The sequence below is a fragment of the Peromyscus leucopus genome, chromosome 1 (genome assembly GCF_004664715.2).
Source record: "Peromyscus leucopus breed LL Stock chromosome 1, UCI_PerLeu_2.1, whole genome shotgun sequence".
Taxonomy (NCBI): Eukaryota; Metazoa; Chordata; class Mammalia; order Rodentia; family Cricetidae; genus Peromyscus; species Peromyscus leucopus.
This window is the reverse complement of record NC_051063.1, coordinates 191,905,550-191,915,463: the sequence shown is the minus strand read 5'-3', so window position 1 is coordinate 191,915,463 and position 9,914 is coordinate 191,905,550. Positions and strand designations below refer to the sequence as shown.

General features: G+C 38.8%; 1 pseudogene; it reads right to left on the bottom strand.

Annotated features, from left to right (window-relative positions):
• Positions 1-8,148: 8,148 nt before the first annotated feature.
• Positions 8,149-9,118, bottom strand: LOC114686868 (annotated as a pseudogene).
• Positions 9,119-9,914: the final 796 nt, after the last annotated feature.

The following is a 9,914-nucleotide window of genomic DNA, read 5'->3' as shown; positions in this document are numbered from 1 at the left end:
GAACCTTCTCTATGAAGACAACATAGATATGAAAAAGAGGAGCACTTGCATGAGTAAAGTGATCAAAGTGGTACATAGGAATAAAATTTCTATAATTTCACAGTGGGAAGGAATTCAGCATACCTTTCTCATCAATTTAGAATATGAACACAGTGCATGGATGAAACTGAAGGTGCAGAGAGACCCTGCATGTACTGTTTATACCTGTGTTCAAATAAGTAGCTTTAGAAAGTTTATAAGTTAGCCATGTAAGAGATTAACACAGGCAACTGGTGACAGTACAGAAGGATGATGACATACAGAAACAAAGGTTATGGAAGTATAAACTACATCTAAAATTTTGCATTCAGCAGAAGATATCCACAGGCAACAGGCCACATCCCTGATATGGCTCTGATGTGGGTCTCAGGTCTATATGGCTGGGCACTGACTTCTTGTATTTAGACCTATTATTAGGATCTGGCTAGAGACTAAAGACATCCTCCACCTGAGCAATCAATGGAAGCTACATCCACAAGCAAGCTGTGACATTTTATATTACCCAAATTCACCCCAACTCCTCTGCTATAAGACATCAGGAGAAGCAAGCATTTCAAATGGAAACTGCAGAAAATCAACCCCTTAACAGGTACTGAAAGACTCCAAATTGTTGATAATACTACCAAAACCATCCTCTGATAATTTTCTCTTATCAGTCTGGTAAGCAGGTGATAATAATTTTCATGTTCTCTCTTCTTCCCATAACTTAATTTCTGCAAATGATGATATTAACAATATCTGAAGACAATCACTGACAATCATACAGTTCAATGTTTAGAGCCATGACACAGGGTAGCTGGGGGAGGTCAGAGTGACAATTTACCTCTGGGAGTCAGGGAAGAGGAAACTTGAGGTGGTGTGCAGCAGTGTCTGAACCTTTAGTTAGAAGTGGTCAAATGAGAAGAGAAAATTATATAAAGGGAGAAAATATTTTTTTCATGTTTTCAAGTAGTTCAATATGACACACGTTTAAGCGGGAAACATAGTGAAGAACTGCAAAGATTGTAAGTGAAAGGAGTCATAGACACAAGGGTGATAACATCCTGCCCCTCAGTTGAGTTTTCAAAGTGAGTGAAGTGTTAAAGTGAGGAATAAAATTTATAGTGTAGTGAAAAGGAATCCAGAAATGCAGAATGAAATCAAATGAGTCAATTCACTTTCAGGATTTAATGAAAGTTTTTATAAAGCTAAATGAGGTTAATGTTATTAAGAGACCTTTATGGTAAGCGAATGTTTGTCTTTAGTCTTTCTTTCACCAACCTGAGCTTCTGAGGAATAAGACCCTTGGATTGACAGCTGTCAAGCAGTTGTCTTATTCCACAGAGTCCTGAGGTGCTGTCATCAACAGGGCCTTTGTCTATAGGAGACACTGTCATTGTGGATACTGTGTGCTTCTCAGTATCCACAGTATTAAATATGAGGCCTGTTCCCCATATTTAATCTCTCCTGTTTTATCTCTCTCTACCAAATTTCCACAGACTCTCTACATAATGCCACCAACTGGGAACAAATGGTTAAAAAAAAAAAAGAGTCAATTTGGGATTATTTCATCTCCAAATTGTATAAGGAAAAAATGAGACTCATTGAGAAATGATAGATGTAGAAAAGGATGGAAGTGCTCACAGAAAGACAAAATGAACAGAGAGACTAGTGAACATAGGTGGACTAAAGGGCACCTTGTGAAAATCTGTGACTACTGAGTCATGAGATGTGGGTCAGTATTCACAAGCTAATGGGCAGAGGAACTCATTATTTCCACAAAGGTTTTGAAAATGCCTGAAAATTCAGCAGCATGGCTTTTGAGGTTGTTGGTCATTTAAAACATACAGGACTGTTGAAAGCCATGATAATTGATTTGGGGATAGCTGCAGGGCAAGGAGAAGGGAGACATTGTTGATGGCCGGTAGCGTTAGTAGAAGTAACTGAACATGAGAAGGGTGCAGACTGAAGCCCTTGAGATAAATAAAATGAATGTACACCTCAGAAAATTGAGAGGTAGGTGAAATCAATACATACTAGAATAGTTGGATTGCAGTCAAGAATGATGGATTCATTTTAAACATAATAATCACGTAATTCAGGAGATAGAAGATGTGTTCACTTGAATGCTTCTCTTCTCCTGAACCTATACTCCACTGTACAAGACACACACCCAGGGCACTGATGTGGAAATGGATGGTGTAGAACCTAATGGGATGCTATCTGGGCTGGTGATCTGACACATGTATTCTTGGGGTTAGGCACCACTAGCCCTGCAAACTGTGCTTCTCATCTTCTTACAGCTGTACTTTGCATGGTCCTGGAGACATAGGAGAACCTTTGTGACATACCAAAAGTATTCGATAAACAAAAATACAGCAGAGGGAAACCACAGCTATGAAGTGTGTTTTATTCCCCCATATTTAAAGGCAAAACAAGGAGAGCATCACTAAAAGCATGGAATAAAAATCTACAGTGTGGTGAAAAGGCATTCAGATGGAATAACAAAATATCAGAGGAAAGCAAATTGCTCTAGGGTATTGGAAGGGGTTTTGACACCTTTGAATAAAATTAGAAATATTTGTGTTGTTTTGATAATTTCATGATCAATCTTTAGTGCTTAGTTTTTCTTCAACTAAGCTACTAGGAAATTTAACTGTTTAATTATATTCTATCAGATTGTTTCCTTGTGACCTTCCTCACTGACAAGCTATCACAAAAAAAAGAAAAAGAAATAAAGAAGAAAAATAAAAATCCAGACCTTTGTATACTATAGGGACAGTCATTGTGATATTATTGATACCTTAAGGATTTCGCAAAATTCCTGAAAAACTTCAGTCCAGCTTCAAAGCATATTGTCATTATATCTGCTGGTAAAACCACAGAATTTCACTTCAGGAGGCCTTGATCTGGGCATAACTGTCCTGGCTAGAGGAACTGTGAGAACTTCCCTACAGTCATACCTTCTAACAACACATCTTGCTGCTGCTCTTGCAGACTGTAACAGCTTCTATGCATCCCGTCATAGCTGTCCTGTATATTGTCTATGTGAAAGTAGTTTTGATCAACAATAGACACTTTATTAGTGTCATGATGAGTTTTTATGTAGAGATTGTAATTGGGCCACAAATAAGATTTTGAAGCCATGTGTATTCAGATTGGAGAAATATAACTTTTTTTTTTTTTTTTTTGGTTTTTCGAGACAGGGTTTCTCTGTGTAGCTTTGCACCTTTCCTGGATCTTGCTCTGTAGACCAGGCTGGCCTCGAACTCACAGAGATCCACCTGCCTCTCCCTCCTTAGTGCTGGGGTTAAAGGCATGTGCCACGACCACCCAGCTGAGAAATATAATTTGTGTGTACCAATTTACATCTTAATGCCAGATAAACAGGTTGTTCCCCATGGTTTGGGGCTAATCTGAAACCCTTCTCTACTGTGTCTGATGAGTCTCGTCTTACCATTTTGTAAGAGAGTTTTCTGTAGCAGGAATCTTAAAAATTCTTATTAATAAAATCAAACCTGAGGCCAGTTATTGGGATGAAGGTTGGGAGATCAGAGAAGCAGAACAAGCCACAGCTACCACACCTTGACAGTTCCTCAGCTGATCCTGTTTCCTCAGACTGGAAGCCTCTGAGTCCTCATCCATCATGAATCTCAGCTGAACTGCTGCTCAAAAGCCTGAAAGCTTAACCAGGCAAGTGCTTAACCAGCCAAATGCTTCTAGTTTCTGGTTTTCATGCCTTATATATCTTTCTGTTTTCTGCCATCACTCCCTGGGATTAAAGGCGTGAGTCACCATGCTTGGCTGTATCCTTGAACAGATGGATTTCTGCCTCTGGAATGCTAGCATTAAATCTGTGAGTGCCACCATCTTCTAGCCTTTGTATCTTGTGGCTTTTCTGTCTCTGACCCCAGATAAATTTATTAGGGTGCACAATATTTTGGGGAACACAATCCTACCACAGTTTTCCTGTGTTAAAAGCCAGTATCTACCTTCAAGACACAATCCTGACCCATACTCCATTACTTCAAGTTAGCTCCCACCTCTGAAGTTCCTAAAATCTCCACACAAAGTGACATCAACTTTGTACCCAGGGTCAAAAACATGAGCCTGTGGAGGGAACATTTGAACTTTAAACTGTATTAGTAAAGATATGAGTCTTGTTGGGATATTTAGAAATAGAGAGAAGAAAAAAGAGAACAGGAAAATGAAGGGCAGTAGGGAGAACAAGAAGTATAAGAAGATTAAAAGAGGCTGGGGAAATGTCAGGAACTCTAGAGCCATGCATAAGGACTCACAGACTGGGTCTCAGGCAAGCATTAAAGTCATGTGCAATTGAAAATGCCTGAAAGTGGGCTCTCTGCTCTCACCACTGCCTCGGACAGACAGAGGGACCGAGCCCCAGAGCTTGAATAAAGGTTTTTTGCTTTTACGTATGGGGGGGGGGGGGAGAAAATGCCTGAAAGTTGAGGACAGTTATATCCTAGGTTTTCAAGCCAAGAAGACACAGTGGGTGGGATAAGATATTTGGGCTGAGAGCAAATACAGAGCAAGGAGATGCCAATTAAAATTGACAATGATGGAATTAATGGGAGGGACTGAACAAGATGCATCCCAGAAGGACAACATGATGGAAGGTGCATCATAGACTAGAAAGTCTGTGTGGAAGTCACAGTTGTTGAGGTTTATGAATTTCTTTCTTTCTGTTGTTGTTGTTTGTTTGTTTGTTTGTTTGTTTGTTTTTCGAGACAGGTAGCTTTGGAGCCTGTCCTGGATCTGGCCTATCTCTGCCTCCCGAGTGCTAGGACTAAAGACATGCGCCGCCACCACCCAGCCAGGGTGTATATGAATTTCTAAAAGTCACAGGACTTGGGTGATGGAGGATAAGGAAGGTTTCTCTAATCATAATGTCTACATCAGGTCTATGAACCCCAAACTGACCTGGCTGCATAACTGTTCTGGACATGGTCATCAGCAAGAACCTGTTACACTAGGTTGCACAGCATCTCCTGAGATTCAAGCCTGACATCTGCTTTGTACAGATGGAGTACTGAGTAGTGAAATCTCGGGAGTTTTATTTTACTGGATACCTGTTTGTTGAGATTGTGCCAAGAAAGGCTCAGCTTGTTGCTAGAAACAGTCCATTCAGTACAGCACAAAATAACACATCCATTATTTCAAGTCAACATAATTTAATAAAATGCTCAAAATCATCCTAATTTTGTCAAATCCCTTATTTGTAATCATGTTGCAAGACATTCTGGAAGGAACGGAGAGATGAAGGTAGTCAAGATATATTGTATACATGTAGGAAGTTTTCTAAGGATAAATAAAAATATTTTTAAAAGTTCAACAGTCAAGTTCACAATTAATCATATGGGACACAGACTGTTTCAAATGGCCAATGTAGTTTGGCAGCAAGTAGCTGTGGTTGACATATAGATTACTTGATTCATCCTTGGGGAGTCCATAGGGACCACTGCAGTTCATCAAGCTGCTTGGTAGATAATTCAGAAACCAGTCTAGAAAGAAATAAGAGATTCACATTACCCCAGTCTGTAACATCTCATAATAATAGCTCACAATAACAGCTTATTATTAATATAAATTGCAGGTGGGTCATATAAAGAAGTATTTTTAAAATGTCTAATCTTACCACTGTACCCTATGGCTTTGTGGACCTCTTCTAATATTCAGTAATCTGAAGGAAGCCATACTTCTGGGTGCCCTTAACACTATGCACCCAGTGTAGATGCTACATTCTACAACCCAGGCTGCACCCCATGGTTAATCTATAATACTGGATGCTCTTAGTGAAAGCCAGAGCCATCTTCTGTTTGGCAACCAAACAGTTTGCCATCTTCACTTTCAAAGCAAGCAAGAGCCACACCACAGGGAAGATGTTGTAGCTCTTAGTAGCAAATAGCTGGACCTGATGTCTAACATACTCATATAAGGTTAAAGAATTCCTGGGAGATGGACACACTGCTAACACCTTCAGAAATTATGGTCAAGGGTTAGCCACAAAGTTGAATTAGAGCAATACAGCCAGGCTGGTTCATTTTTTTCAGTTGTCCAACTAAGCAATAGGCTGCATGTTTCTAAAGCTATGCCTCAAAAGGCTCTGGGAGACTTCAGTGAAGATGGAGTCGCCTTGAAGCACTCTATTCCATTTATGTGTTATGGCCTGCAGTGCTAATAGTATTTAAGTTATGCTTCTATGTCATTTTTCAGTACATGCAGCCATGGTGGGCTAGGATGTGGCAGTATGAGATGTAGTTGACAATTAAGGCTTAAAAGCAGTTGGGTAATGTATCTTGTTTATATATAGTCTATTCTAAATGGATGTGGGTGATGATGTGTGGAAAGTGGAACATTTTTTTTATGGCTAGTGGCCAAGGAAACTTGTATAAACACTGTAGAAATCAAACTGGAGTTTCCTCAAACATCTGAAAGTTGATTAATCATAAGACCAAGCTGTATCACTCTTGGCCATATATACAAAGCATCCTACATTTTACTATAGATATTTTTTATGCCAAATAATGTCAAAGGAAAAAAAACACTCACATTTCAGACAATTTTCAATATTCCATGAAAGCCCTATAAGCACCTACCTATGAACATAAAACTTGCAATTTTTCTGGGGCTTTTGAAGCCACAAAGGACTCCTGTGATACCCTGGCTCCCTCTGTTTTTGTTCATTCATCTTCCCTTGAATGTCCATCATCCTCTCTTAGGGCCCATTTCTTAAACTTACACAGAATGAAAATTCCCCAAAACACAAATGTCTTAAGAGTTGGAGTGCCACTGTTTTAGGATGTTATGGAAACATCAGAAAGTAGGATGTAATTAGAAGAAGTGGATCATGGTTCACTCCTGGCAGGTTAGACTCTTGGCTCCTAACTCCTTTCAGAATTCTGGAACTTTCAAAGTAACTCTTGAATAATATCAACTCTTTGCCATGTCTTCTGCCAATGTCTCAAGACCCTGCTGTTCATGGTCACTCCCTATCTTCATCCACCTTCAGGCAACTACTGGTGTTACCACTGACATTGTTGAAAATCTGAAATGATGCTGGAAACGCCACATACTTATCTACTCTTTATGCAAACAGTTCAGCCTTTTTCTACCCATAATACAGACCAAAAGGAGGCAACATCTTCTACTGAATCAAATGTCACACCATTGCGGGTGGAGGAACATAGGAGGAAAGCATTCCTAATTCACCAATAAAAATAAAACTGTTGGCCGGGCGGTGGTGGCTCATGCCTTTAATCCCAGCACTTGGGAGGCAGAAGCAGGTGGATCTCTGTGAGTTCGAGGCCAGCCTCCAACTTGAGTTGGTCTCCAAAGCGAGTTCCAGGAAAGGCGCAAAGCTACAAAGAGAAACCCTATCTCAAAAAACCAAAAATTAATTAATTAATTAATTAATTAATTAAAAATTAAAAAAAAACCTTTTGCATACATAGAACAGCATGGCTGGTTTACACTGTTATCCTAAATCTCCAGTAACAGCTCTGTGACAGTGTCTTTACTCTTTCTCAATCATATGTTTTTACTTAGTCCCAAGAGAGGTGTGATTCCAGCTTTCATATAGGGTAGAGTGTAACTACAACCAGGCTCAGGGTAGACTGTGGCTTGTACTTCTGAAGTAACTTCAGGCAAAGTGATCAGGAGCTTATCCATAAAGGGAGTTTGGGCCACTGAGGTGCTGGAACAGATGTGAACTGAGCAAGGCATTCTGTGTTGAAAGTTCATGGCTTAAATAGTAGTTGTGATTGCAGAGTCTTGTGGCTATAGAATTTAGCTTCCATAGAACATATATTAAGAGAGCATCCCAGATATTTTGTATCAGTCTATCTGATGACAAAAGTAGGGATAATTTGTTGAAAACATATTGAGCATACTCCTCAAGGCATTCTGGACCAAAGAAAGACTGTGAAATGTGTCCCATAAAAAGGAAAAAGGCCTGGATTCCAAGAGTTTTCCTAGAATTGGATGAAGTTCCACCAGCAAAAGTTACCTGAATAATTCTTAAGGTTTACATTATACAGACAGATGTCCTCCTCAAAGAATTTTTTGTGGTGTTTCATTTTTCAAAAGTTGGATTCTGGAAAAGCATGCAATTTAAATAGTTATAATAACATTAGAGGATGCTGCATCTTTTATCCAAAGAAAGCAGAGTCTAAAGAGAGAGGATTGACTCATAAGTACAAAGGGGCTCAAAAAGGGAAAACAGAAAGTTGTAATGATTGTGAAATTCATCAGCCACCAATTTTGAGAATATAATAGAGCATTGCAACAATGTGAGATGGCAGAGAGAGTATAAAAGGCCAGAGGTGAACAATAACACAAGGATGTTCTTAGTGGCTCTGGACTCAGGGGAGCTGCCATGGAAATCATGTGTACTGTGGGTGTGTTGAAGTAGCTGTTTGTACCTATGCAAAATGACAATCATTGAGCTGCTAGACCAGATGATTAGGGCAGAAAATAAAAGTTCAGGAAGCACAAAGAAAGCTATATATAAGTAGACTGTGATTTTGTCATGACCTACAACTACATACTGTTGAAAATCTGTCTCTTTTGTCATGTTTTTCGCTCATAATTTTATGGACATGTATGAAGGGAAAAGAACATTTAGCATGATGTACAAGAAACAGCAGAGAGAAATGTAGAGACCATTGTCCATGGGAGATTTGACTCTGAGATTCTTCCAAAAGGAGTTTCTAGGGCTAATCATGATGGCCTGGAAGACACTCAAGAGACAGATGGCAATGGACATGCTCCTGAAAACCCCTAGAACATACATAAAAAGTTGGTAGCTCCAATCATTGAAGAAAAGTTTCAACACAAAAATTATCATAGTGTTGCCCATTCCTTTAGATAGATCAAGGTGTTAACTATGATCAGATGCAAAGTAAAGCAAGGGCTTTACTTTGTGTTTCTTGTAATAAATAACTAGGTAGCAGGAAAGAAGAGAAACATTTCCCAGAATTCCAACTGTATTTTCTATCAAGAATATTATTCCTATCCCCAAATTCCTGGAGTCCATTTTGTTACAAAGCAAAATTTACTTCAAAATATGCCAATAGTCACTTCTCAGTGAAAAATTTTGTATTTTTATATCTAAGATGGTCCTTTGGACCTGATGTCACAAATGCACAAGAATCACATTAGCTGAAGACTGAAAATCCAAGGAGGTCAGCACAACACGATCCTGTCCACATCATCTCTCACAGTTATTTTAACACCAAAGATAACAATCAGTAAGAACTGCTGATCCAAGTACACATGTTTATGGAGCAAATTCCCATTATATTTTTCACAAAACTCAGCAATAAGAATAGGGCAAAATTATCCTGGTAGAAACAATGACCAGTAAGTTCAAAATGAATGTATGTTCAATTTTACAAGTCCTCCCATATTGGAGAAAAAGTTTTCTCTTGTACTCTTCTCCAAGGAAGAAATCCATTGTGAATGCCTTTCTTATATCAATATTAACATTAAAATTGAAAATATTACAACAGGAGTGAGAATGTTTTTCTATTCATTGGTAATTATGTTTATTACATAGCACTTGCCATTAGGTGAAAATGATGAATTAGATAATGTTACATTAAGAGATAACTTCTTAGATTCCACCCCCTACATATACACATGTAAGAATGGTGGTGCAATGTTAAGATGAGAAGAGAGAGGAGAAGAGACACATTCTGTATAAAGAATTGTTATCTAATACACTGGAGAGAAAACGGGAATCATTCTAACAGAAATTAGTTTGAAGGGTGCAGTACTCTATAAATAATATATATGGGAAGAATGTCTAGTGTTCCTATCTGATCTATTATCTGATGCTTTACTCTGCAGTAGAAATACGAAGCAGAAGTCATAGG